At 64.3% G+C, this 25675-nt stretch overlaps 7 pseudogenes; all 7 read left to right on the top strand.

Annotated features, from left to right (window-relative positions):
• Window positions 1-2985: 2985 nt before the first annotated feature.
• LOC142867416 (uncharacterized) lies at window positions 2986-3104 on the top strand (annotated as a pseudogene).
• Window positions 3105-6639: 3535 nt separating this feature from the next.
• Window positions 6640-6758, top strand: LOC142867348 (uncharacterized; annotated as a pseudogene).
• A 3549-nt stretch (window positions 6759-10307) lies between these two features.
• Window positions 10308-10426, top strand: LOC142867347 (uncharacterized; annotated as a pseudogene).
• A 3548-nt stretch (window positions 10427-13974) lies between these two features.
• On the top strand, window positions 13975-14093 carry LOC142867346 (uncharacterized; annotated as a pseudogene).
• Window positions 14094-17643: 3550 nt separating this feature from the next.
• Window positions 17644-17762, top strand: LOC142867345 (uncharacterized; annotated as a pseudogene).
• Window positions 17763-21314: 3552 nt separating this feature from the next.
• Window positions 21315-21433, top strand: LOC142867344 (uncharacterized; annotated as a pseudogene).
• A 3553-nt stretch (window positions 21434-24986) lies between these two features.
• On the top strand, window positions 24987-25105 carry LOC142867343 (uncharacterized; annotated as a pseudogene).
• The last annotated feature ends 570 nt before the right edge of the window (window positions 25106-25675 follow it).

Below are 25675 nucleotides of genomic sequence, written 5' to 3'. Positions count from 1 at the left end.
CCCCCCTCCCCCCTGTCTCCTTATTTATTTCTCATTCTCTCCCAGCGTATTGTGGGGGTACCAATGTTCAGGTCGGGTGCATTGCTCTTTCCCCGCCTCCCCCCTCGGGTCAGAGCTTCAAGTGCGCCCATCCCCCAGTCAGTGCGCACCCACCCCCTCCCTAATGGATGTGTATGCCCACCCCCTCCCCACGCCCGCCCGACACCCACCCGATGAAGGTGATTCCTCGCTGTCCACTTAGGTGTCCATCCGTTCCTACCAATTTGCCGGTGAGCGCGCGCACGTGGTGCTCGTGTGTCCGTTCTTGGGACACCTGGCCTACTGGAACGGGTTCCAGCTCTGGCCAGGAGAACACGAGAGGCGCCCCCTCACCGCTGCTCCTCACAGCCGAATGGCACTCCGTGGTGTCCACGCGCCACATGTTACTAATGCACTCCTGGATGGATGGGCACTCGGGTCGCTTCCACATCTTTGCGATTGTGAATTGTGCCCTAACTGTCACCCTACCCCTTACCCAGCCCGTCTCCTCTGCCCCTGCCTGACGCGCTCCTCCCCCGCCAGGCCCGTCACTGTCCTCGGCCCCTGCCCCTGCCTGACCGGCCCCTTCCCGCCCCGGCCCGTCACCGTCACCGTCCTCTGCCCCTGCCTGACAGGCTCCTCTCCGCCCGGCCCACCACCTGGGCCACTGCCTGACTCGCTCCTCCCCGGCCAGGCCCGTCACTGTCCTGGGCCCCCGCCTGACCGGCTCCTTCCCGCCCGGCCTGTCACCGTCCTCGGCCCCTGCCTGACACGCTCCTCCCCGCCCGTCACCGTCCTCGGCCCCTGCCTGACCGGCTCCTCCGTCGCCTGGGCCTTCCAGGGGCTTGGTGTGGACGCTGCTTCCAGGAAGCCCTCCAGGAACCCGGCAGCAGGGCGGCCGCAGCAGTCTGGCGCAGGCATCGCTAAGTCGCCTGCCGGGGACGGGGACGTGCCCCGCTGTGCCGCGGGGGCCCAGCCTGGTGTCTTCCCTGAGGCCCTGGGGCTGCCGCTCCCCGCAAGGGGAGAGCCTCGGAGGTGGGGACCGCCTCCTGATGGGGACGTCCACGCAGCTCTCCACGTCGGATTCCGGGGCTCTCTGTCCTGCCTGAAGGCCCAGCTGGCCTGCGGGTCCTTAGAGTGGCAGGAACATCCTCAAACTGATATTGCGAGTCCGGGGGTTGTCTGCACTTTTGTGCTGGGCACCCCAGGGAGGCCCAGGGGCTGGCTGGACAACGCGGTCTGCTCGGGTGCTTTGGAGGAGCAACCGATGCCCTTTGGACTTTGGTAGCAGCGTCTCAGGTGTCTCTGAGCCCTGCGCCATGTCGGGGAGGAGGCGGGAGGGGCCGCGACCTGCAGTCGTGTTCCCGGGGTGGCACGGCATGTGGCTTCTTCCACAGGCTGCTTGGCCTGGGCTCCCTGCACCTGGGCCTTTGGGGGACTGGCCCTGTGCTTGCCAACGCTTCCTGCAGGGACCCGGAGCTGGGAGGTGGCATCTCCCAGCCCTGGGCCGGGCAGAGCCCCAGCGGGCCATGCCCACAACCTCTCTCAGCACGGGTCCCCCAGAAGGCTCCTTTGGGACCAGGATTCTCCTGCGGGTGACTTCTTAAAGTCTGGCCCCTGGATGGAGGGGCACCGGGAGCAGAGGAGCCGGAAGCGGAAGGGGGTGCCCATGCGAGGGGACATTTTCAGGCCAAGTACCAGCTTCAGCCTGATCCTCCTGGGAACCCCGGGGTGTACGTCACACCTCCTGGTTGTCCCGCTCTGAGACAAGGAGCCGGGCTTCGCATTCCCACAGCAGCCAGTCGTGGGCTGAGGACACCTGGGGCCTTGGGAACTCCCTGGCTTCTCTTTGGATTACCATTTGGAGCTGCTTGGGAATCGTGCCGCCACACACACCCGAGTGCAGGTGTCTTCTGCACAGACTGCGGGCCTCGCGCTTCTGAATGCCACTGGCTCGCCACCCACCCACGGGTGAACCTGGTCAGGGTGCTTTCTCTAAGGAGCCGACTCTGATCCGGGCGGGCTACCGGTGTCTCTGTTTGCTCGTTTCTTTCTTCCATTTCGGGAAAGTCTGCCTTACTGGGTGTGGAAATCTCCTATGCCTTTCCTCGCCTATTCTGTCAGCTTTAAAATTCTCTTTCAGTTGCCACCCTCACAGATGGATTAGGAAACTCTTTCCGGTGCACTCATTAGTGAAATGACCTCAAGGAAGCTCGAATCCAATATCTAATCGCCGGCTTTTAGCAAGTCCACACCCGAGGGTGGTTGGGGTCCAATCCAGCCCCGGGCCAGGCCCAGGCCCCTTGGACTGGGCCACAGGAGGACACGGAGCAGGGTCCCGGCCCCCACGGGAGCGGTGCCGGCAGTTCTCCAAGGGCTTGGGGGTTTTCCAGAGGTAGGAGATGGAGGGGACTGATTTCTTCAGCGCCCCCCAAACCACCCCGCCCCACCCCAGCCATGGGACACATCCCGAGAGACGCCCCTACACTCGCTCCCCTCCCCCATGCGCTGTGCCCCAGCCCTGGCCCTGGGGAATAGGCTGCAGCCCACCCACAGGGCGGGGGCGCAGCTGACAGGGGTTGTGCGGGAGGGCGGCCCCTGGCTGGGGTCAAAGGGTGAGCGCGCGTGCGCAGTCAGCGGCGGCGCGCTGGGGGTGGGGGCGGGTAGGTGAAGGAGGCGAGGTGAGGAGAGGAGGGGGGCTGGAAGGTCTCCACCTTGGCGGGTCCAGCCGTGGAGGCGCATCGTGTCTGTGTGTGTGTGTTTGTGTGTGTGTGTGTGTGTGTGTGTGTGTGTGTGTGTGTGTGTAGACAGCCCCCACCCCACCCCGCCCCGCCCCGTCCCTCACCTCAGTCCTCCGGAGTCCGCCCGACCGGGCCGGCCAACTGCACAGGCCCGGCGCGGGTCAGCGCTATCGCGGGGAAGCGCGGTGAGGCTGGCCTCTTGAGCGGGGCAGGGGCGCCCTCCGCGGTCTAGGGCCACACCACCCCGAACGCGCCCCATCTCGTCTGATCTCCGAAGCTAAGCAGCGTCGGGCCTGGTTAGTACTTGGATGGGAGACCGCCTGGGAATCCCGGGTGCCCTAGGCTTTTTTTTTTTTTTTGCCTGTTGCTCTGTCCCCCTTGCCGGGAGCGCGGCGGGGCGGCGGTCCGGCGGATCACCCCCACCCTCAGCGCCCGCCGCGGTGCCTGCCGCCCCAGCCCGCACCGTGGGGCCTCCTCTTGTCCCAAGCCGGGACACCGCCGCCACGGGGCAGCATGCGTGCCATCTGGACTGTCCGGTCTCAGTCCAAAGGTCTGGTCTGTGGGAAACGACACGCTGGAGGAAACCTGGAGAGTCTGAGAGGGGAGGGAGTTCCGGAAGGATTCCAGGATGTCACTTTGAGCGAGTATGTGACCAGAACTCGTCCCGTTGCTTTTGGGGTTCTATGGGCTACACGTAGGAATCTCTGGTGGTGGCACTGGAGGTTGGGGGATCCGGAGTCACACCCAGACCTGCTCGACAGGCCTCCTTTTACTTTTCTTTTCGGATTCATGTTCTTAGAAAGTGTCTCTTATCTCTATGATTGCATTTTCTTTTCTCTCTCCTTTCTAGCAGATGATGGGAGTACAAGTATTGAGGTGACATGTGTTGCCCGTGCCCCCCTCCCCCCTGTCTCCTTATTTATTTCTCATTCTCTCCCAGCGTATTGTGGGGGTACCAATGTTCAGGTCGGGTGCATTGCTCTTTCCCCGCCTCCCCCCTCGGGTCAGAGCTTCAAGTGCGCCCATCCCCCAGTCGGTGCGCACCCACCCCCTCCCTAATGGATGTGTATGCCCACCCCCTCCCCACGCCCGCCCGACACCCACCCGATGAAGGTGATTCCTCGCTGTCCACTTAGGTGTCCATCCGTTCCTACCAATTTGCCGGTGAGCGCGCGCACGTGGTGCTCGTGTGTCCGTTCTTGGGACACCTGGCCTACTGGAACGGGTTCCAGCTCTGGCCAGGAGAACACGAGAGGCGCCCCCTCACCGCTGCTCCTCACAGCCGAATGGCACTCCGTGGTGTCCACGCGCCACATGTTACTAATGCACTCCTGGATGGATGGGCACTCGGGTCGCTTCCACATCTTTGCGATTGTGAATTGTGCCCTAACTGTCACCCTACCCCTTACCCAGCCCGTCTCCTCTGCCCCTGCCTGACGCGCTCCTCCCCCGCCAGGCCCGTCACTGTCCTCGGCCCCTGCCCCTGCCTGACCGGCCCCTTCCCGCCCCGGCCCGTCACCGTCACCGTCCTCTGCCCCTGCCTGACAGGCTCCTCTCCGCCCGGCCCACCACCTGGGCCACTGCCTGACTCGCTCCTCCCCGGCCAGGCCCGTCACTGTCCTGGGCCCCCGCCTGACCGGCTCCTTCCCGCCCGGCCTGTCACCGTCCTCGGCCCCTGCCTGACACGCTCCTCCCCGCCCGTCACCGTCCTCGGCCCCTGCCTGACCGGCTCCTCCGTCGCCTGGGCCTTCCAGGGGCTTGGTGTGGACGCTGCTTCCAGGAAGCCCTCCAGGAACCCGGCAGCAGGGCGGCCGCAGCAGTCTGGCGCAGGCATCGCTAAGTCGCCTGCCGGGGACGGGGACGTGCCCCGCTGTGCCGCGGGGGCCCAGCCTGGTGTCTTCCCTGAGGCCCTGGGGCTGCCGCTCCCCGCAAGGGGAGAGCCTCGGAGGTGGGGACCGCCTCCTGATGGGGACGTCCACGCAGCTCTCCACGTCGGATTCCGGGGCTCTCTGTCCTGCCTGAAGGCCCAGCTGGCCTGCGGGTCCTTAGAGTGGCAGGAACATCCTCAAACTGATATTGCGAGTCCGGGGGTTGTCTGCACTTTTGTGCTGGGCACCCCAGGGAGGCCCAGGGGCTGGCTGGACAACGCGGTCTGCTCGGGTGCTTTGGAGGAGCAACCGATGCCCTTTGGACTTTGGTAGCAGCGTCTCAGGTGTCTCTGAGCCCTGCGCCATGTCGGGGAGGAGGCGGGAGGGGCCGCGACCTGCAGTCGTGTTCCCGGGGTGGCACGGCATGTGGCTTCTTCCACAGGCTGCTTGGCCTGGGCTCCCTGCACCTGGGCCTTTGGGGGACTGGCCCTGTGCTTGCCAACGCTTCCTGCAGGGACCCGGAGCTGGGAGGTGGCATCTCCCAGCCCTGGGCCGGGCAGAGCCCCAGCGGGCCATGCCCACAACCTCTCTCAGCACGGGTCCCCCAGAAGGCTCCTTTGGGACCAGGATTCTCCTGCGGGTGACTTCTTAAAGTCTGGCCCCTGGATGGAGGGGCACCGGGAGCAGAGGAGCCGGAAGCGGAAGGGGGTGCCCATGCGAGGGGACATTTTCAGGCCAAGTACCAGCTTCAGCCTGATCCTCCTGGGAACCCCGGGGTGTACGTCACACCTCCTGGTTGTCCCGCTCTGAGACAAGGAGCCGGGCTTCGCATTCCCACAGCAGCCAGTCGTGGGCTGAGGACACCTGGGGCCTTGGGAACTCCCTGGCTTCTCTTTGGATTACCATTTGGAGCTGCTTGGGAATCGTGCCGCCACACACACCCGAGTGCAGGTGTCTTCTGCACAGACTGCGGGCCTCGCGCTTCTGAATGCCACTGGCTCGCCACCCACCCACGGGTGAACCTGGTCAGGGTGCTTTCTCTAAGGAGCCGACTCTGATCCGGGCGGGCTACCGGTGTCTCTGTTTGCTCGTTTCTTTCTTCCATTTCGGGAAAGTCTGCCTTACTGGGTGTGGAAATCTCCTATGCCTTTCCTCGCCTATTCTGTCAGCTTTAAAATTCTCTTTCAGTTGCCACCCTCACAGATGGATTAGGAAACTCTTTCCGGTGCACTCATTAGTGAAATGACCTCAAGGAAGCTCGAATCCAATATCTAATCGCCGGCTTTTAGCAAGTCCACACCCGAGGGTGGTTGGGGTCCAATCCAGCCCCGGGCCAGGCCCAGGCCCCTTGGACTGGGCCACAGGAGGACACGGAGCAGGGTCCCGGCCCCCACGGGAGCGGTGCCGGCAGTTCTCCAAGGGCTTGGGGGTTTTCCAGAGGTAGGAGATGGAGGGGACTGATTTCTTCAGCGCCCCCCAAACCACCCCGCCCCACCCCAGCCATGGGACACATCCCGAGAGACGCCCCTACACTCGCTCCCCTCCCCCATGCGCTGTGCCCCAGCCCTGGCCCTGGGGAATAGGCGGCAGCCCACCCACAGGGCGGGGGCGCAGCTGACAGGGGTTGTGCGGGAGGGCGGCCCCTGGCTGGGGTCAAAGGGTGAGCGCGCATGCGCAGTCAGCGGCGGCGCGCTGGGGGTGGGGGCGGGTAGGTGAAGGAGGCGAGGTGAGGAGAGGAGGGGGGCTGGAAGGTCTCCACCTTGGCGGGTCCAGCCGTGGAGGCGCATCGTGTCTGTGTGTGTGTGTTTGTGTGTGTGTGTGTGTGTGTGTGTGTGTGTGTGTGTGTGTGTAGACAGCCCCCACCCCACCCCGCCCCGCCCCGTCCCTCACCTCAGTCCTCCGGAGTCCGCCCGACCGGGCCGGCCAACTGCACAGGCCCGGCGCGGGTCAGCGCTATCGCGGGGAAGCGCGGTGAGGCTGGCCTCTTGAGCGGGGCAGGGGCGCCCTCCGCGGTCTAGGGCCACACCACCCCGAACGCGCCCCATCTCGTCTGATCTCCGAAGCTAAGCAGCGTCGGGCCTGGTTAGTACTTGGATGGGAGACCGCCTGGGAATCCCGGGTGTCCTAGGCTTTTTTTTTTTTTTTTTTTTTTTTTTTTTTGCCTGTTGCTCTGTCCCCTTGCCGGGAGCGCGGCGGGGCGGCGGTCCGGCGGATCACCCCCACCCTCAGCGCCCGCCGCGGTGCCTGCCGCCCCAGCCCGCACCGTGGGGCCTCCTCTTGTCCCAAGCCGGGACACCGCCGCCACGGGGCAGCATGCGTGCCATCTGGACTGTCCGGTCTCAGTCCAAAGGTCTGGTCTGTGGGAAACGACACGCTGGAGGAAACCTGGAGAGTCTGAGAGGGGAGGGAGTTCCGGAAGGATTCCAGGATGTCACTTTGAGCGAGTATGTGACCAGAACTCGTCCCGTTGCTTTTGGGGTTCTATGGGCTACACGTAGGAATCTCTGGTGGTGGCACTGGAGGTTGGGGGATCCGGAGTCACACCCAGACCTGCTCGACAGGCCTCCTTTTACTTTTCTTTTCGGATTCATGTTCTTAGAAAGTGTCTCTTATCTCTATGATTGCATTTTCTTTTCTCTCTCCTTTCTAGCAGATGATGGGAGTACAAGTATTGAGGTGACATGTGTTGCCCGTGCCCCCCTCCCCCCTGTCTCCTTATTTATTTCTCATTCTCCCCCAGCGTATTGTGGGGGTACCAATGTTCAGGTCGGGTGCATTGCTCTTTCCCCGCCTCCCCCCTCGGGTCAGAGCTTCAAGTGCGCCCATCCCCCAGTCGGTGCGCACCCACCCCCTCCCTAATGGATGTGTATGCCCACCCCCTCCCCACGCCCGCCCGACACCCACCCGATGAAGGTGATTCCTCGCTGTCCACTTAGGTGTCCATCCGTTCCTACCAATTTGCCGGTGAGCGCGCGCACGTGGTGCTCGTGTGTCCGTTCTTGGGACACCTGGCCTACTGGAACGGGTTCCAGCTCTGGCCAGGAGAACACGAGAGGCGCCCCCTCACCGCTGCTCCTCACAGCCGAATGGCACTCCGTGGTGTCCACGCGCCACATGTTACTAATGCACTCCTGGATGGATGGGCACTCGGGTCGCTTCCACATCTTTGCGATTGTGAATTGTGCCCTAACTGTCACCCTACCCCTTACCCAGCCCGTCTCCTCTGCCCCTGCCTGACGCGCTCCTCCCCCGCCAGGCCCGTCACTGTCCTCGGCCCCTGCCCCTGCCTGACCGGCCCCTTCCCGCCCCGGCCCGTCACCGTCACCGTCCTCTGCCCCTGCCTGACAGGCTCCTCTCCGCCCGGCCCACCACCTGGGCCACTGCCTGACTCGCTCCTCCCCGGCCAGGCCCGTCACTGTCCTGGGCCCCCGCCTGACCGGCTCCTTCCCGCCCGGCCTGTCACCGTCCTCGGCCCCTGCCTGACACGCTCCTCCCCGCCCGTCACCGTCCTCGGCCCCTGCCTGACCGGCTCCTCCGTCGCCTGGGCCTTCCAGGGGCTTGGTGTGGACGCTGCTTCCAGGAAGCCCTCCAGGAACCCGGCAGCAGGGCGGCCGCAGCAGTCTGGCGCAGGCATCGCTAAGTCGCCTGCCGGGGACGGGGACGTGCCCCGCTGTGCCGCGGGGGCCCAGCCTGGTGTCTTCCCTGAGGCCCTGGGGCTGCCGCTCCCCGCAAGGGGAGAGCCTCGGAGGTGGGGACCGCCTCCTGATGGGGACGTCCACGCAGCTCTCCACGTCGGATTCCGGGGCTCTCTGTCCTGCCTGAAGGCCCAGCTGGCCTGCGGGTCCTTAGAGTGGCAGGAACATCCTCAAACTGATATTGCGAGTCCGGGGGTTGTCTGCACTTTTGTGCTGGGCACCCCAGGGAGGCCCAGGGGCTGGCTGGACAACGCGGTCTGCTCGGGTGCTTTGGAGGAGCAACCGATGCCCTTTGGACTTTGGTAGCAGCGTCTCAGGTGTCTCTGAGCCCTGCGCCATGTCGGGGAGGAGGCGGGAGGGGCCGCGACCTGCAGTCGTGTTCCCGGGGTGGCACGGCATGTGGCTTCTTCCACAGGCTGCTTGGCCTGGGCTCCCTGCACCTGGGCCTTTGGGGGACTGGCCCTGTGCTTGCCAACGCTTCCTGCAGGGACCCGGAGCTGGGAGGTGGCATCTCCCAGCCCTGGGCCGGGCAGAGCCCCAGCGGGCCATGCCCACAACCTCTCTCAGCACGGGTCCCCCAGAAGGCTCCTTTGGGACCAGGATTCTCCTGCGGGTGACTTCTTAAAGTCTGGCCCCTGGATGGAGGGGCACCGGGAGCAGAGGAGCCGGAAGCGGAAGGGGGTGCCCATGCGAGGGGACATTTTCAGGCCAAGTACCAGCTTCAGCCTGATCCTCCTGGGAACCCCGGGGTGTACGTCACACCTCCTGGTTGTCCCGCTCTGAGACAAGGAGCCGGGCTTCGCATTCCCACAGCAGCCAGTCGTGGGCTGAGGACACCTGGGGCCTTGGGAACTCCCTGGCTTCTCTTTGGATTACCATTTGGAGCTGCTTGGGAATCGTGCCGCCACACACACCCGAGTGCAGGTGTCTTCTGCACAGACTGCGGGCCTCGCGCTTCTGAATGCCACTGGCTCGCCACCCACCCACGGGTGAACCTGGTCAGGGTGCTTTCTCTAAGGAGCCGACTCTGATCCGGGCGGGCTACCGGTGTCTCTGTTTGCTCGTTTCTTTCTTCCATTTCGGGAAAGTCTGCCTTACTGGGTGTGGAAATCTCCTATGCCTTTCCTCGCCTATTCTGTCAGCTTTAAAATTCTCTTTCAGTTGCCACCCTCACAGATGGATTAGGAAACTCTTTCCGGTGCACTCATTAGTGAAATGACCTCAAGGAAGCTCGAATCCAATATCTAATCGCCGGCTTTTAGCAAGTCCACACCCGAGGGTGGTTGGGGTCCAATCCAGCCCCGGGCCAGGCCCAGGCCCCTTGGACTGGGCCACAGGAGGACACGGAGCAGGGTCCCGGCCCCCACGGGAGCGGTGCCGGCAGTTCTCCAAGGGCTTGGGGGTTTTCCAGAGGTAGGAGATGGAGGGGACTGATTTCTTCAGCGCCCCCCAAACCACCCCGCCCCACCCCAGCCATGGGACACATCCCGAGAGACGCCCCTACACTCGCTCCCCTCCCCCATGCGCTGTGCCCCAGCCCTGGCCCTGGGGAATAGGCGGCAGCCCACCCACAGGGCGGGGGCGCAGCTGACAGGGGTTGTGCGGGAGGGCGGCCCCTGGCTGGGGTCAAAGGGTGAGCGCGCGTGCGCAGTCAGCGGCGGCGCGCTGGGGGTGGGGGCGGGTAGGTGAAGGAGGCGAGGTGAGGAGAGGAGGGGGGCTGGAAGGTCTCCACCTTGGCGGGTCCAGCCGTGGAGGCGCATCGTGTCTGTGTGTGTGTGTTTGTGTGTGTGTGTGTGTGTGTGTGTGTGTGTGTGTGTGTGTGTAGACAGCCCCCACCCCACCCCGCCCCGCCCCGTCCCTCACCTCAGTCCTCCGGAGTCCGCCCGACCGGGCCGGCCAACTGCACAGGCCCGGCGCGGGTCAGCGCTATCGCGGGGAAGCGCGGTGAGGCTGGCCTCTTGAGCGGGGCAGGGGCGCCCTCCGCGGTCTAGGGCCACACCACCCCGAACGCGCCCCATCTCGTCTGATCTCCGAAGCTAAGCAGCGTCGGGCCTGGTTAGTACTTGGATGGGAGACCGCCTGGGAATCCCGGGTGTCCTAGGCTTTTTTTTTTTTTTTTTTTTTTTTTTTTTGCCTGTTGCTCTGTCCCCTTGCCGGGAGCGCGGCGGGGCGGCGGTCCGGCGGATCACCCCCACCCTCAGCGCCCGCCGCGGTGCCTGCCGCCCCAGCCCGCACCGTGGGGCCTCCTCTTGTCCCAAGCCGGGACACCGCCGCCACGGGGCAGCATGCGTGCCATCTGGACTGTCCGGTCTCAGTCCAAAGGTCTGGTCTGTGGGAAACGACACGCTGGAGGAAACCTGGAGAGTCTGAGAGGGGAGGGAGTTCCGGAAGGATTCCAGGATGTCACTTTGAGCGAGTATGTGACCAGAACTCGTCCCGTTGCTTTTGGGGTTCTATGGGCTACACGTAGGAATCTCTGGTGGTGGCACTGGAGGTTGGGGGATCCGGAGTCACACCCAGACCTGCTCGACAGGCCTCCTTTTACTTTTCTTTTCGGATTCATGTTCTTAGAAAGTGTCTCTTATCTCTATGATTGCATTTTCTTTTCTCTCTCCTTTCTAGCAGATGATGGGAGTACAAGTATTGAGGTGACATGTGTTGCCCGTGCCCCCCTCCCCCCTGTCTCCTTATTTATTTCTCATTCTCCCCCAGCGTATTGTGGGGGTACCAATGTTCAGGTCGGGTGCATTGCTCTTTCCCCGCCTCCCCCCTCGGGTCAGAGCTTCAAGTGCGCCCATCCCCCAGTCGGTGCGCACCCACCCCCTCCCTAATGGATGTGTATGCCCACCCCCTCCCCACGCCCGCCCGACACCCACCCGATGAAGGTGATTCCTCGCTGTCCACTTAGGTGTCCATCCGTTCCTACCAATTTGCCGGTGAGCGCGCGCACGTGGTGCTCGTGTGTCCGTTCTTGGGACACCTGGCCTACTGGAACGGGTTCCAGCTCTGGCCAGGAGAACACGAGAGGCGCCCCCTCACCGCTGCTCCTCACAGCCGAATGGCACTCCGTGGTGTCCACGCGCCACATGTTACTAATGCACTCCTGGATGGATGGGCACTCGGGTCGCTTCCACATCTTTGCGATTGTGAATTGTGCCCTAACTGTCACCCTACCCCTTACCCAGCCCGTCTCCTCTGCCCCTGCCTGACGCGCTCCTCCCCCGCCAGGCCCGTCACTGTCCTCGGCCCCTGCCCCTGCCTGACCGGCCCCTTCCCGCCCCGGCCCGTCACCGTCACCGTCCTCTGCCCCTGCCTGACAGGCTCCTCTCCGCCCGGCCCACCACCTGGGCCACTGCCTGACTCGCTCCTCCCCGGCCAGGCCCGTCACTGTCCTGGGCCCCCGCCTGACCGGCTCCTTCCCGCCCGGCCTGTCACCGTCCTCGGCCCCTGCCTGACACGCTCCTCCCCGCCCGTCACCGTCCTCGGCCCCTGCCTGACCGGCTCCTCCGTCGCCTGGGCCTTCCAGGGGCTTGGTGTGGACGCTGCTTCCAGGAAGCCCTCCAGGAACCCGGCAGCAGGGCGGCCGCAGCAGTCTGGCGCAGGCATCGCTAAGTCGCCTGCCGGGGACGGGGACGTGCCCCGCTGTGCCGCGGGGGCCCAGCCTGGTGTCTTCCCTGAGGCCCTGGGGCTGCCGCTCCCCGCAAGGGGAGAGCCTCGGAGGTGGGGACCGCCTCCTGATGGGGACGTCCACGCAGCTCTCCACGTCGGATTCCGGGGCTCTCTGTCCTGCCTGAAGGCCCAGCTGGCCTGCGGGTCCTTAGAGTGGCAGGAACATCCTCAAACTGATATTGCGAGTCCGGGGGTTGTCTGCACTTTTGTGCTGGGCACCCCAGGGAGGCCCAGGGGCTGGCTGGACAACGCGGTCTGCTCGGGTGCTTTGGAGGAGCAACCGATGCCCTTTGGACTTTGGTAGCAGCGTCTCAGGTGTCTCTGAGCCCTGCGCCATGTCGGGGAGGAGGCGGGAGGGGCCGCGACCTGCAGTCGTGTTCCCGGGGTGGCACGGCATGTGGCTTCTTCCACAGGCTGCTTGGCCTGGGCTCCCTGCACCTGGGCCTTTGGGGGACTGGCCCTGTGCTTGCCAACGCTTCCTGCAGGGACCCGGAGCTGGGAGGTGGCATCTCCCAGCCCTGGGCCGGGCAGAGCCCCAGCGGGCCATGCCCACAACCTCTCTCAGCACGGGTCCCCCAGAAGGCTCCTTTGGGACCAGGATTCTCCTGCGGGTGACTTCTTAAAGTCTGGCCCCTGGATGGAGGGGCACCGGGAGCAGAGGAGCCGGAAGCGGAAGGGGGTGCCCATGCGAGGGGACATTTTCAGGCCAAGTACCAGCTTCAGCCTGATCCTCCTGGGAACCCCGGGGTGTACGTCACACCTCCTGGTTGTCCCGCTCTGAGACAAGGAGCCGGGCTTCGCATTCCCACAGCAGCCAGTCGTGGGCTGAGGACACCTGGGGCCTTGGGAACTCCCTGGCTTCTCTTTGGATTACCATTTGGAGCTGCTTGGGAATCGTGCCGCCACACACACCCGAGTGCAGGTGTCTTCTGCACAGACTGCGGGCCTCGCGCTTCTGAATGCCACTGGCTCGCCACCCACCCACGGGTGAACCTGGTCAGGGTGCTTTCTCTAAGGAGCCGACTCTGATCCGGGCGGGCTACCGGTGTCTCTGTTTGCTCGTTTCTTTCTTCCATTTCGGGAAAGTCTGCCTTACTGGGTGTGGAAATCTCCTATGCCTTTCCTCGCCTATTCTGTCAGCTTTAAAATTCTCTTTCAGTTGCCACCCTCACAGATGGATTAGGAAACTCTTTCCGGTGCACTCATTAGTGAAATGACCTCAAGGAAGCTCGAATCCAATATCTAATCGCCGGCTTTTAGCAAGTCCACACCCGAGGGTGGTTGGGGTCCAATCCAGCCCCGGGCCAGGCCCAGGCCCCTTGGACTGGGCCACAGGAGGACACGGAGCAGGGTCCCGGCCCCCACGGGAGCGGTGCCGGCAGTTCTCCAAGGGCTTGGGGGTTTTCCAGAGGTAGGAGATGGAGGGGACTGATTTCTTCAGCGCCCCCCAAACCACCCCGCCCCACCCCAGCCATGGGACACATCCCGAGAGACGCCCCTACACTCGCTCCCCTCCCCCATGCGCTGTGCCCCAGCCCTGGCCCTGGGGAATAGGCGGCAGCCCACCCACAGGGCGGGGGCGCAGCTGACAGGGGTTGTGCGGGAGGGCGGCCCCTGGCTGGGGTCAAAGGGTGAGCGCGCGTGCGCAGTCAGCGGCGGCGCGCTGGGGGTGGGGGCGGGTAGGTGAAGGAGGCGAGGTGAGGAGAGGAGGGGGGCTGGAAGGTCTCCACCTTGGCGGGTCCAGCCGTGGAGGCGCATCGTGTCTGTGTGTGTGTGTTTGTGTGTGTGTGTGTGTGTGTGTGTGTGTGTGTGTGTGTGTGTAGACAGCCCCCACCCCACCCCGCCCCGCCCCGTCCCTCACCTCAGTCCTCCGGAGTCCGCCCGACCGGGCCGGCCAACTGCACAGGCCCGGCGCGGGTCAGCGCTATCGCGGGGAAGCGCGGTGAGGCTGGCCTCTTGAGCGGGGCAGGGGCGCCCTCCGCGGTCTAGGGCCACACCACCCCGAACGCGCCCCATCTCGTCTGATCTCCGAAGCTAAGCAGCGTCGGGCCTGGTTAGTACTTGGATGGGAGACCGCCTGGGAATCCCGGGTGTCCTAGGCTTTTTTTTTTTTTTTTTTTTTTTTTTTTTGCCTGTTGCTCTGTCCCCTTGCCGGGAGCGCGGCGGGGCGGCGGTCCGGCGGATCACCCCCACCCTCAGCGCCCGCCGCGGTGCCTGCCGCCCCAGCCCGCACCGTGGGGCCTCCTCTTGTCCCAAGCCGGGACACCGCCGCCACGGGGCAGCATGCGTGCCATCTGGACTGTCCGGTCTCAGTCCAAAGGTCTGGTCTGTGGGAAACGACACGCTGGAGGAAACCTGGAGAGTCTGAGAGGGGAGGGAGTTCCGGAAGGATTCCAGGATGTCACTTTGAGCGAGTATGTGACCAGAACTCGTCCCGTTGCTTTTGGGGTTCTATGGGCTACACGTAGGAATCTCTGGTGGTGGCACTGGAGGTTGGGGGATCCGGAGTCACACCCAGACCTGCTCGACAGGCCTCCTTTTACTTTTCTTTTCGGATTCATGTTCTTAGAAAGTGTCTCTTATCTCTATGATTGCATTTTCTTTTCTCTCTCCTTTCTAGCAGATGATGGGAGTACAAGTATTGAGGTGACATGTGTTGCCCGTGCCCCCCTCCCCCCTGTCTCCTTATTTATTTCTCATTCTCCCCCAGCGTATTGTGGGGGTACCAATGTTCAGGTCGGGTGCATTGCTCTTTCCCCGCCTCCCCCCTCGGGTCAGAGCTTCAAGTGCGCCCATCCCCCAGTCGGTGCGCACCCACCCCCTCCCTAATGGATGTGTATGCCCACCCCCTCCCCACGCCCGCCCGACACCCACCCGATGAAGGTGATTCCTCGCTGTCCACTTAGGTGTCCATCCGTTCCTACCAATTTGCCGGTGAGCGCGCGCACGTGGTGCTCGTGTGTCCGTTCTTGGGACACCTGGCCTACTGGAACGGGTTCCAGCTCTGGCCAGGAGAACACGAGAGGCGCCCCCTCACCGCTGCTCCTCACAGCCGAATGGCACTCCGTGGTGTCCACGCGCCACATGTTACTAATGCACTCCTGGATGGATGGGCACTCGGGTCGCTTCCACATCTTTGCGATTGTGAATTGTGCCCTAACTGTCACCCTACCCCTTACCCAGCCCGTCTCCTCTGCCCCTGCCTGACGCGCTCCTCCCCCGCCAGGCCCGTCACTGTCCTCGGCCCCTGCCCCTGCCTGACCGGCCCCTTCCCGCCCCGGCCCGTCACCGTCACCGTCCTCTGCCCCTGCCTGACAGGCTCCTCTCCGCCCGGCCCACCACCTGGGCCACTGCCTGACTCGCTCCTCCCCGGCCAGGCCCGTCACTGTCCTGGGCCCCCGCCTGACCGGCTCCTTCCCGCCCGGCCTGTCACCGTCCTCGGCCCCTGCCTGACACGCTCCTCCCCGCCCGTCACCGTCCTCGGCCCCTGCCTGACCGGCTCCTCCGTCGCCTGGGCCTTCCAGGGGCTTGGTGTGGACGCTGCTTCCAGGAAGCCCTCCAGGAACCCGGCAGCAGGGCGGCCGCAGCAGTCTGGCGCAGGCATCGCTAAGTCGCCTGCCGGGGACGGGGACGTGCCCCGCTGTGCCGCGGGGGCCCAGCCTGGTGTCTTCCCTGAGGCCCTGGGGCTGCCGCTCCCCGCAAGGGGAGAGCCTCGGAGGTGGGGACCGCCTCCTGATGGGGACGTCCACGCAGCTCTCCACGTCGGATTCCGGGGCTCTCTGTCCTGCCTGAAGGCCCAGCTGGCCTGCGGGTCCTTAGAGTGGCAGGAACATCCTCAAACTGATATTGCGAGTCCGGGGGTTGTCTGCACTTTTGTGCTGGGCACCCCAGGGAGGCCCAGGGGCTGGCTGGACAACGCGGTCTGCTCGGGTGCTTTGGAGGAGCAACCGATGCCCTTTGGACTTTGGTAGCAGCGTCTCAGGTGTCTCTGAGCCCTGCGCCATGTCGGGGAGGAGGCGGGAGGGGCCGCGACCTGCAGTCGTGTTCCCGGGGTGGCACGGCATGTGGCTTCTTCCACAGGCTGCTTGGCCTGGGCTCCCTGCACCTGGGCCTTTGGGGGACTGGCCCTGTGCTTGCCAACGCTTCCTGCAGGGACCCGGAGCTGGGAGGTGGCATCTCCCAGCCCTGGGCCGGGCAGAGCCCCAGCGGGCCATGCCCACAACCTCTCTCAGCACGGGTCCCCCAGAAGGCTCCTTTGGGACCAGGATTCTCCTGCGGGTGACTTCTTAAAGTCTGGCCCCTGGATGGAGGGGCACCGGGAGCAGAGGAGCCGGAAGCGGAAGGGGGTGCCCATGCGAGGGGACATTTTCAGGGCAAGTACCAGCTTCAGCCTGATCCTCCTGGGAACCCCGGGGTGTACGTCACACCTCCTGGTTGTCCCGCTCTGAGACAAGGAGCCGGGCTTCGCATTCCCACAGCAGCCAGTCGTGGGCTGAGGACACCTGGGGCCTTGGGAACTCCCTGGCTTCTCTTTGGATTACCATTTGGAGCTGCTTGGGAATCGTGCCGCCACACACACCCGAGTGCAGGTGTCTTCTGCACAGACTGCGGGCCTCGCGCTTCTGAATGCCACTGGCTCGCCACCCACCCACGGGTGAACCTGGTCAGGGTGCTTTCTCTAAGGAGCCGACTCTGATCCGGGCGGGCTACCGGTGTCTCTGTTTGCTCGTTTCTTTCTTCCATTTCGGGAAAGTCTGCCTTACTGGGTGTGGAAATCTCCTATGCCTTTCCTCGCCTATTCTGTCAGCTTTAAAATTCTCTTTCAGTTGCCACCCTCACAGATGGATTAGGAAACTCTTTCCGGTGCACTCATTAGTGAAATGACCTCAAGGAAGCTCGAATCCAATATCTAATCGCCGGCTTTTAGCAAGTCCACACCCGAGGGTGGTTGGGGTCCAATCCAGCCCCGGGCCAGGCCCAGGCCCCTTGGACTGGGCCACAGGAGGACACGGAGCAGGGTCCCGGCCCCCACGGGAGCGGTGCCGGCAGTTCTCCAAGGGCTTGGGGGTTTTCCAGAGGTAGGAGATGGAGGGGACTGATTTCTTCAGCGCCCCCCAAACCACCCCGCCCCACCCCAGCCATGGGACACATCCCGAGAGACGCCCCTACACTCGCTCCCCTCCCCCATGCGCTGTGCCCCAGCCCTGGCCCTGGGGAATAGGCGGCAGCCCACCCACAGGGCGGGGGCGCAGCTGACAGGGGTTGTGCGGGAGGGCGGCCCCTGGCTGGGGTCAAAGGGTGAGCGCGCGTGCGCAGTCAGCGGCGGCGCGCTGGGGGTGGGGGCGGGTAGGTGAAGGAGGCGAGGTGAGGAGAGGAGGGGGGCTGGAAGGTCTCCACCTTGGCGGGTCCAGCCGTGGAGGCGCATCGTGTCTGTGTGTGTGTGTTTGTGTGTGTGTGTGTGTGTGTGTGTGTGTGTGTGTGTGTGTGTGTAGACAGCCCCCACCCCACCCCGCCCCGCCCCGTCCCTCACCTCAGTCCTCCGGAGTCCGCCCGACCGGGCCGGCCAACTGCACAGGCCCGGCGCGGGTCAGTGCTATCGCGGGGAAGCGCGGTGAGGCTGGCCTCTTGAGCGGGGCAGGGGCGCCCTCCGCGGTCTAGGGCCACACCACCCCGAACGCGCCCCATCTCGTCTGATCTCCGAAGCTAAGCAGCGTCGGGCCTGGTTAGTACTTGGATGGGAGACCGCCTGGGAATCCCGGGTGTCCTAGGCTTTTTTTTTTTTTTTTTTTTTTTTTTTTTGCCTGTTGCTCTGTCCCCTTGCCGGGAGCGCGGCGGGGCGGCGGTCCGGCGGATCACCCCCACCCTCAGCGCCCGCCGCGGTGCCTGCCGCCCCAGCCCGCACCGTGGGGCCTCCTCTTGTCCCAAGCCGGGACACCGCCGCCACGGGGCAGCATGCGTGCCATCTGGACTGTCCGGTCTCAGTCCAAAGGTCTGGTCTGTGGGAAACGACACGCTGGAGGAAACCTGGAGAGTCTGAGAGGGGAGGGAGTTCCGGAAGGATTCCAGGATGTCACTTTGAGCGAGTATGTGACCAGAACTCGTCCCGTTGCTTTTGGGGTTCTATGGGCTACACGTAGGAATCTCTGGTGGTGGCACTGGAGGTTGGGGGATCCGGAGTCACACCCAGACCTGCTCGACAGGCCTCCTTTTACTTTTCTTTTCGGATTCATGTTCTTAGAAAGTGTCTCTTATCTCTATGATTGCATTTTCTTTTCTCTCTCCTTTCTAGCAGATGATGGGAGTACAAGTATTGAGGTGACATGTGTTGCCCGTGCCCCCCTCCCCCCTGTCTCCTTATTTATTTCTCATTCTCTCCCAGCGTATTGTGGGGGTACCAATGTTCAGGTCGGGTGCATTGCTCTTTCCCCGCCTCCCCCCTCGGGTCAGAGCTTCAAGTGCGCCCATCCCCCAGTCGGTGCGCACCCACCCCCTCCCTAATGGATGTGTATGCCCACCCCCTCCCCACGCCCGCCCGACACCCACCCGATGAAGGTGATTCCTCGCTGTCCACTTAGGTGTCCATCCGTTCCTACCAATTTGCCGGTGAGCGCGCGCACGTGGTGCTCGTGTGTCCGTTCTTGGGACACCTGGCCTACTGGAACGGGTTCCAGCTCTGGCCAGGAGAACACGAGAGGCGCCCCCTCACCGCTGCTCCTCACAGCCGAATGGCACTCCGTGGTGTCCACGCGCCACATGTTACTAATGCACTCCTGGATGGATGGGCACTCGGGTCGCTTCCACATCTTTGCGATTGTGAATTGTGCCCTAACTGTCACCCTACCCCTTACCCAGCCCGTCTCCTCTGCCCCTGCCTGACGCGCTCCTCCCCCGCCAGGCCCGTCACTGTCCTCGGCCCCTGCCCCTGCCTGACCGGCCCCTTCCCGCCCCGGCCCGTCACCGTCACCGTCCTCTGCCCCTGCCTGACAGGCTCCTCTCCGCCCGGCCCACCACCTGGGCCACTGCCTGACTCGCTCCTCCCCGGCCAGGCCCGTCACTGTCCTGGGCCCCCGCCTGACCGGCTCCTTCCCGCCCGGCCTGTCACCGTCCTCGGCCCCTGCCTGACACGCTCCTCCCCGCCCGTCACCGTCCTCGGCCCCTGCCTGACCGGCTCCTCCGTCGCCTGGGCCTTCCAGGGGCTTGGTGTGGACGCTGCTTCCAGGAAGCCCTCCAGGAACCCGGCAGCAGGGCGGCCGCAGCAGTCTGGCGCAGGCATCGCTAAGTCGCCTGCCGGGGACGGGGACGTGCCCCGCTGTGCCGCGGGGGCCCAGCCTGGTGTCTTCCCTGAGGCCCTGGGGCTGCCGCTCCCCGCAAGGGGAGAGCCTCGGAGGTGGGGACCGCCTCCTGATGGGGACGTCCACGCAGCTCTCCACGTCGGATTCCGGGGCTCTCTGTCCTGCCTGAAGGCCCAGCTGGCCTGCGGGTCCTTAGAGTGGCAGGAACATCCTCAAACTGATATTGCGAGTCCGGGGGTTGTCTGCACTTTTGTGCTGGGCACCCCAGGGAGGCCCAGGGGCTGGCTGGACAACGCGGTCTGCTCGGGTGCTTTGGAGGAGCAACCGATGCCCTTTGGACTTTGGTAGCAGCGTCTCAGGTGTCTCTGAGCCCTGCGCCATGTCGGGGAGGAGGCGGGAGGGGCCGCGACCTGCAGTCGTGTTCCCGGGGTGGCACGGCATGTGGCTTCTTCCACAGGCTGCTTGGCCTGGGCTCCCTGCACCTGGGCCTTTGGGGGACTGGCCCTGTGCTTGCCAACGCTTCCTGCAGGGACCCGGAGCTGGGAGGTGGCATCTCCCAGCCCTGGGCCGGGCAGAGCCCCAGCGGGCCATGCCCACAACCTCTCTCAGCACGGGTCCCCCAGAAGGCTCCTTTGGGACCAGGATTCTCCTGCGGGTGACTTCTTAAAGTCTGGCCCCTGGATGGAGGGGCACCGGGAGCAGAGGAGCCGGAAGCGGAAGGGGGTGCCCATGCGAGGGGACATTTTCAGGCCAAGTACCAGCTTCAGCCTGATCCTCCTGGGAACCCCGGGGTGTACGTCACACCTCCTGGTTGTCCCGCTCTGAGACAAGGAGCCGGGCTTCGCATTCCCACAGCAGCCAGTCGTGGGCTGAGGACACCTGGGGCCTTGGGAACTCCCTGGCTTCTCTTTGGATTACCATTTGGAGCTGCTTGGGAATCGTGCCGCCACACACACCCGAGTGCAGGTGTCTTCTGCACAGACTGCGGGCCTCGCGCTTCTGAATGCCACTGGCTCGCCACCCACCCACGGGTGAACCTGGTCAGGGTGCTTTCTCTAAGGAGCCGACTCTGATCCGGGCGGGCTACCGGTGTCTCTGTTTGCTCGTTTCTTTCTTCCATTTCGGGAAAGTCTGCCTTACTGGGTGTGGAAATCTCCTATGCCTTTCCTCGCCTATTCTGTCAGCTTTAAAATTCTCTTTCAGTTGCCACCCTCACAGATGGATTAGGAAACTCTTTCCGGTGCACTCATTAGTGAAATGACCTCAAGGAAGCTCGAATCCAATATCTAATCGCCGGCTTTTAGCAAGTCCACACCCGAGGGTGGTTGGGGTCCAATCCAGCCCCGGGCCAGGCCCAGGCCCCTTGGACTGGGCCACAGGAGGACACGGAGCAGGGTCCCGGCCCCCACGGGAGCGGTGCCGGCAGTTCTCCAAGGGCTTGGGGGTTTTCCAGAGGTAGGAGATGGAGGGGACTGATTTCTTCAGCGCCCCCCAAACCACCCCGCCCCACCCCAGCCATGGGACACATCCCGAGAGACGCCCCTACACTCGCTCCCCTCCCCCATGCGCTGTGCCCCAGCCCTGGCCCTGGGGAATAGGCGGCAGCCCACCCACAGGGCGGGGGCGCAGCTGACAGGGGTTGTGCGGGAGGGCGGCCCCTGGCTGGGGTCAAAGGGTGAGCGCGCGTGCGCAGTCAGCGGCGGCGCGCTGGGGGTGGGGGCGGGTAGGTGAAGGAGGCGAGGTGAGGAGAGGAGGGGGGCTGGAAGGTCTCCACCTTGGCGGGTCCAGCCGTGGAGGCGCATCGTGTCTGTGTGTGTGTGTTTGTGTGTGTGTGTGTGTGTGTGTGTGTGTGTGTGTGTGTGTGTGTGTAGACAGCCCCCACCCCACCCCGCCCCGCCCCGTCCCTCACCTCAGTCCTCCGGAGTCCGCCCGACCGGGCCGGCCAACTGCACAGGCCCGGCGCGGGTCAGCGCTATCGCGGGGAAGCGCGGTGAGGCTGGCCTCTTGAGCGGGGCAGGGGCGCCCTCCGCGGTCTAGGGCCACACCACCCCGAACGCGCCCCATCTCGTCTGATCTCCGAAGCTAAGCAGCGTCGGGCCTGGTTAGTACTTGGATGGGAGACCGCCTGGGAATCCCGGGTGTCCTAGGCTTTTTTTTTTTTTTTTTTTTTTTTTTTTTGCCTGTTGCTCTGTCCCCTTGCCGGGAGCGCGGCGGGGCGGCGGTCCGGCGGATCACCCCCACCCTCAGCGCCCGCCGCGGTGCCTGCCGCCCCAGCCCGCACCGTGGGGCCTCCTCTTGTCCCAAGCCGGGACACCGCCGCCACGGGGCAGCATGCGTGCCATCTGGACTGTCCGGTCTCAGTCCAAAGGTCTGGTCTGTGGGAAACGACACGCTGGAGGAAACCTGGAGAGTCTGAGAGGGGAGGGAGTTCCGGAAGGATTCCAGGATGTCACTTTGAGCGAGTATGTGACCAGAACTCGTCCCGTTGCTTTTGGGGTTCTATGGGCTACACGTAGGAATCTCTGGTGGTGGCACTGGAGGTTGGGGGATCCGGAGTCACACCCAGACCTGCTCGACAGGCCTCCTTTTACTTTTCTTTTCGGATTCATGTTCTTAGAAAGTGTCTCTTATCTCTATGATTGCATTTTCTTTTCTCTCTCCTTTCTAGCAGATGATGGGAGTACAAGTATTGAGGTGACATGTGTTGCCCGTGCCCCCCTCCCCCCTGTCTCCTTATTTATTTCTCATTCTCCCCCAGCGTATTGTGGGGGTACCAATGTTCAGGTCGGGTGCATTGCTCTTTCCCCGCCTCCCCCCTCGGGTCAGAGCTTCAAGTGCGCCCATCCCCCAGTCGGTGCGCACCCACCCCCTCCCTAATGGATGTGTATGCCCACCCCCTCCCCACGCCCGCCCGACACCCACCCGATGAAGGTGATTCCTCGCTGTCCACTTAGGTGTCCATCCGTTCCTACCAATTTGCCGGTGAGCGCGCGCACGTGGTGCTCGTGTGTCCGTTCTTGGGACACCTGGCCTACTGGAACGGGTTCCAGCTCTGGCCAGGAGAACACGAGAGGCGCCCCCTCACCGCTGCTCCTCACAGCCGAATGGCACTCCGTGGTGTCCACGCGCCACATGTTACTAATGCACTCCTGGATGGATGGGCACTCGGGTCGCTTCCACATCTTTGCGATTGTGAATTGTGCCCTAACTGTCACCCTACCCCTTACCCAGCCCGTCTCCTCTGCCCCTGCCTGACGCGCTCCTCCCCCGCCAGGCCCGTCACTGTCCTCGGCCCCTGCCCCTGCCTGACCGGCCCCTTCCCGCCCCGGCCCGTCACCGTCACCGTCCTCTGCCCCTGCCTGACAGGCTCCTCTCCGCCCGGCCCACCACCTGGGCCACTGCCTGACTCGCTCCTCCCCGGCCAGGCCCGTCACTGTCCTGGGCCCCCGCCTGACCGGCTCCTTCCCGCCCGGCCTGTCACCGTCCTCGGCCCCTGCCTGACACGCTCCTCCCCGCCCGTCACCGTCCTCGGCCCCTGCCTGACCGGCTCCTCCGTCGCCTGGGCCTTCCAGGGGCTTGGTGTGGACGCTGCTTCCAGGAAGCCCTCCAGGAACCCGGCAGCAGGGCGGCCGCAGCAGTCTGGCGCAGGCATCGCTAAGTCGCCTGCCGGGGACGGGGGACGTGCCCCGCTGTGCCGCGGGGGCCCAGCCTGGTGTCTTCCCTGAGGCCCTGGGGCTGCCGCTCCCCGCAAGGGGAGAGCCTCGGAGGTGGGGACCGCCTCCTGATGGGGACGTCCACGCAGCTCTCCACGTCGGATTCCGGGGCTCTCTGTCCTGCCTGAAGGCCCAGCTGGCCTGCGGGTCCTTAGAGTGGCAGGAACATCCTCAAACTGATATTGCGAGTCCGGGGGTTGTCTGCACTTTTGTGCTGGGCACCCCAGGGAGGCCCAGGGGCTGGCTGGACAACGCGGTCTGCTCGGGTGCTTTGGAGGAGCAACCGATGCCCTTTGGACTTTGGTAGCAGCGTCTCAGGTGTCTCTGAGCCCTGCGCCATGTCGGGGAGGAGGCGGGAGGGGCCGCGACCTGCAGTCGTGTTCCCGGGGTGGCACGGCATGTGGCTTCTTCCACAGGCTGCTTGGCCTGGGCTCCCTGCACCTGGGCCTTTGGGGGACTGGCCCTGTGCTTGCCAACGCTTCCTGCAGGGACCCGGAGCTGGGAGGTGGCATCTCCCAGCCCTGGGCCGGGCAGAGCCCCAGCGGGCCATGCCCACAACCTCTCTCAGCACGGGTCCCCCAGAAGGCTCCTTTGGGACCAGGATTCTCCTGCGGGTGACTTCTTAAAGTCTGGCCCCTGGATGGAGGGGCACCGGGAGCAGAGGAGCCGGAAGCGGAAGGGGGTGCCCATGCGAGGGGACATTTTCAGGCCAAGTACCAGCTTCAGCCTGATCCTCCTGGGAACCCCGGGGTGTACGTCACACCTCCTGGTTGTCCCGCTCTGAGACAAGGAGCCGGGCTTCGCATTCCCACAGCAGCCAGTCGTGGGCTGAGGACACCTGGGGCCTTGGGAACTCCCTGGCTTCTCTTTGGATTACCATTTGGAGCTGCTTGGGAATCGTGCCGCCACACACACCCGAGTGCAGGTGTCTTCTGCACAGACTGCGGGCCTCGCGCTTCTGAATGCCACTGGCTCGCCACCCACCCACGGGTGAACCTGGTCAGGGTGCTTTCTCTAAGGAGCCGACTCTGATCCGGGCGGGCTACCGGTGTCTCTGTTTGCTCGTTTCTTTCTTCCATTTCGGGAAAGTCTGCCTTACTGGGTGTGGAAATCTCCTATGCCTTTCCTCGCCTATTCTGTCAGCTTTAAAATTCTCTTTCAGTTGCCACCCTCACAGATGGATTAGGAAACTCTTTCCGGTGCACTCATTAGTGAAATGACCTCAAGGAAGCTCGAATCCAATATCTAAATCGCCGGCTTTTAGCAAGTCCACACCCGAGGGTGGTTGGGGTCCAATCCAGCCCCGGGCCAGGCCCAGGCCCCTTGGACTGGGCCACAGGAGGACACGGAGCAGGGTCCCGGCCCCCACGGGAGCGGTGCCGGCAGTTCTCCAAGGGCTTGGGGGTTTTCCAGAGGTAGGAGATGGAGGGGACTGATTTCTTCAGCGCCCCCCAAACCACCCCGCCCCACCCCAGCCATGGGACACATCCCGAGAGACGCCCCTACACTCGCTCCCCTCCCCCATGCGCTGTGCCCCAGCCCTGGCCCTGGGGAATAGGCGGCAGCCCACCCACAGGGCGGGGGCGCAGCTGACAGGGGTTGTGCGGGAGGGCGGCCCCTGGCTGGGGTCAAAGGGTGAGCGCGCGTGCGCAGTCAGCGGCGGCGCGCTGGGGGTGGGGGCGGGTAGGTGAAGGAGGCGAGGTGAGGAGAGGAGGGGGGCTGGAAGGTCTCCACCTTGGCGGGTCCAGCCGTGGAGGCGCATCGTGTCTGTGTGTGTGTGTTTGTGTGTGTGTGTGTGTGTGTGTGTGTGTGTGTGTGTGTGTGTGTAGACAGCCCCCACCCCACCCCGCCCCGCCCCGTCCCTCACCTCAGTCCTCCGGAGTCCGCCCGACCGGGCCGGCCAACCTGCACAGGCCCGGCGCGGGTCAGCGCTATCGCGGGGAAGCGCGGTGAGGCTGGCCTCTTGAGCGGGGCAGGGGCGCCCTCCGCGGTCTAGGGCCACACCACCCCGAACGCGCCCCATCTCGTCTGATCTCCGAAGCTAAGCAGCGTCGGGCCTGGTTAGTACTTGGATGGGAGACCGCCTGGGAATCCCGGGTGTCCTAGGCTTTTTTTTTTTTTTTTTTTTTTTTTTTTTTGCCTGTTGCTCTGTCCCCTTGCCGGGAGCGCGGCGGGGCGGCGGTCCGGCGGATCACCCCCACCCTCAGCGCCCGCCGCGGTGCCTGCCGCCCCAGCCCGCACCGTGGGGCCTCCTCTTGTCCCAAGCCGGGACACCGCCGCCACGGGGCAGCATGCGTGCCATCTGGACTGTCCGGTCTCAGTCCAAAGGTCTGGTCTGTGGGAAACGACACGCTGGAGGAAACCTGGAGAGTCTGAGAGGGGAGGGAGTTCCGGAAGGATTCCAGGATGTCACTTTGAGCGAGTATGTGACCAGAACTCGTCCCGTTGCTTTTGGGGTTCTATGGGCTACACGTAGGAATCTCTGGTGGTGGCACTGGAGGTTGGGGGATCCGGAGTCACACCCAGACCTGCTCGACAGGCCTCCTTTTACTTTTCTTTTCGGATTCATGTTCTTAGAAAGTGTCTCTTATCTCTATGATTGCATTTTCTTTTCTCTCTCCTTTCTAGCAGATGATGGGAGTACAAGTATTGAGGTGACATGTGTTGCCCGTGCCCCCC

The sequence above is a fragment of the Microcebus murinus genome, unplaced genomic scaffold (assembly GCF_040939455.1).
Source record: "Microcebus murinus isolate Inina unplaced genomic scaffold, M.murinus_Inina_mat1.0 scaf015_hap2_Mmur4.0, whole genome shotgun sequence".
Classification (NCBI taxonomy): Eukaryota; Metazoa; Chordata; class Mammalia; order Primates; family Cheirogaleidae; genus Microcebus; species Microcebus murinus.
Note: the sequence above shows the minus strand (reverse complement) of the source record. Positions and strands in the feature narration are given on the sequence as shown.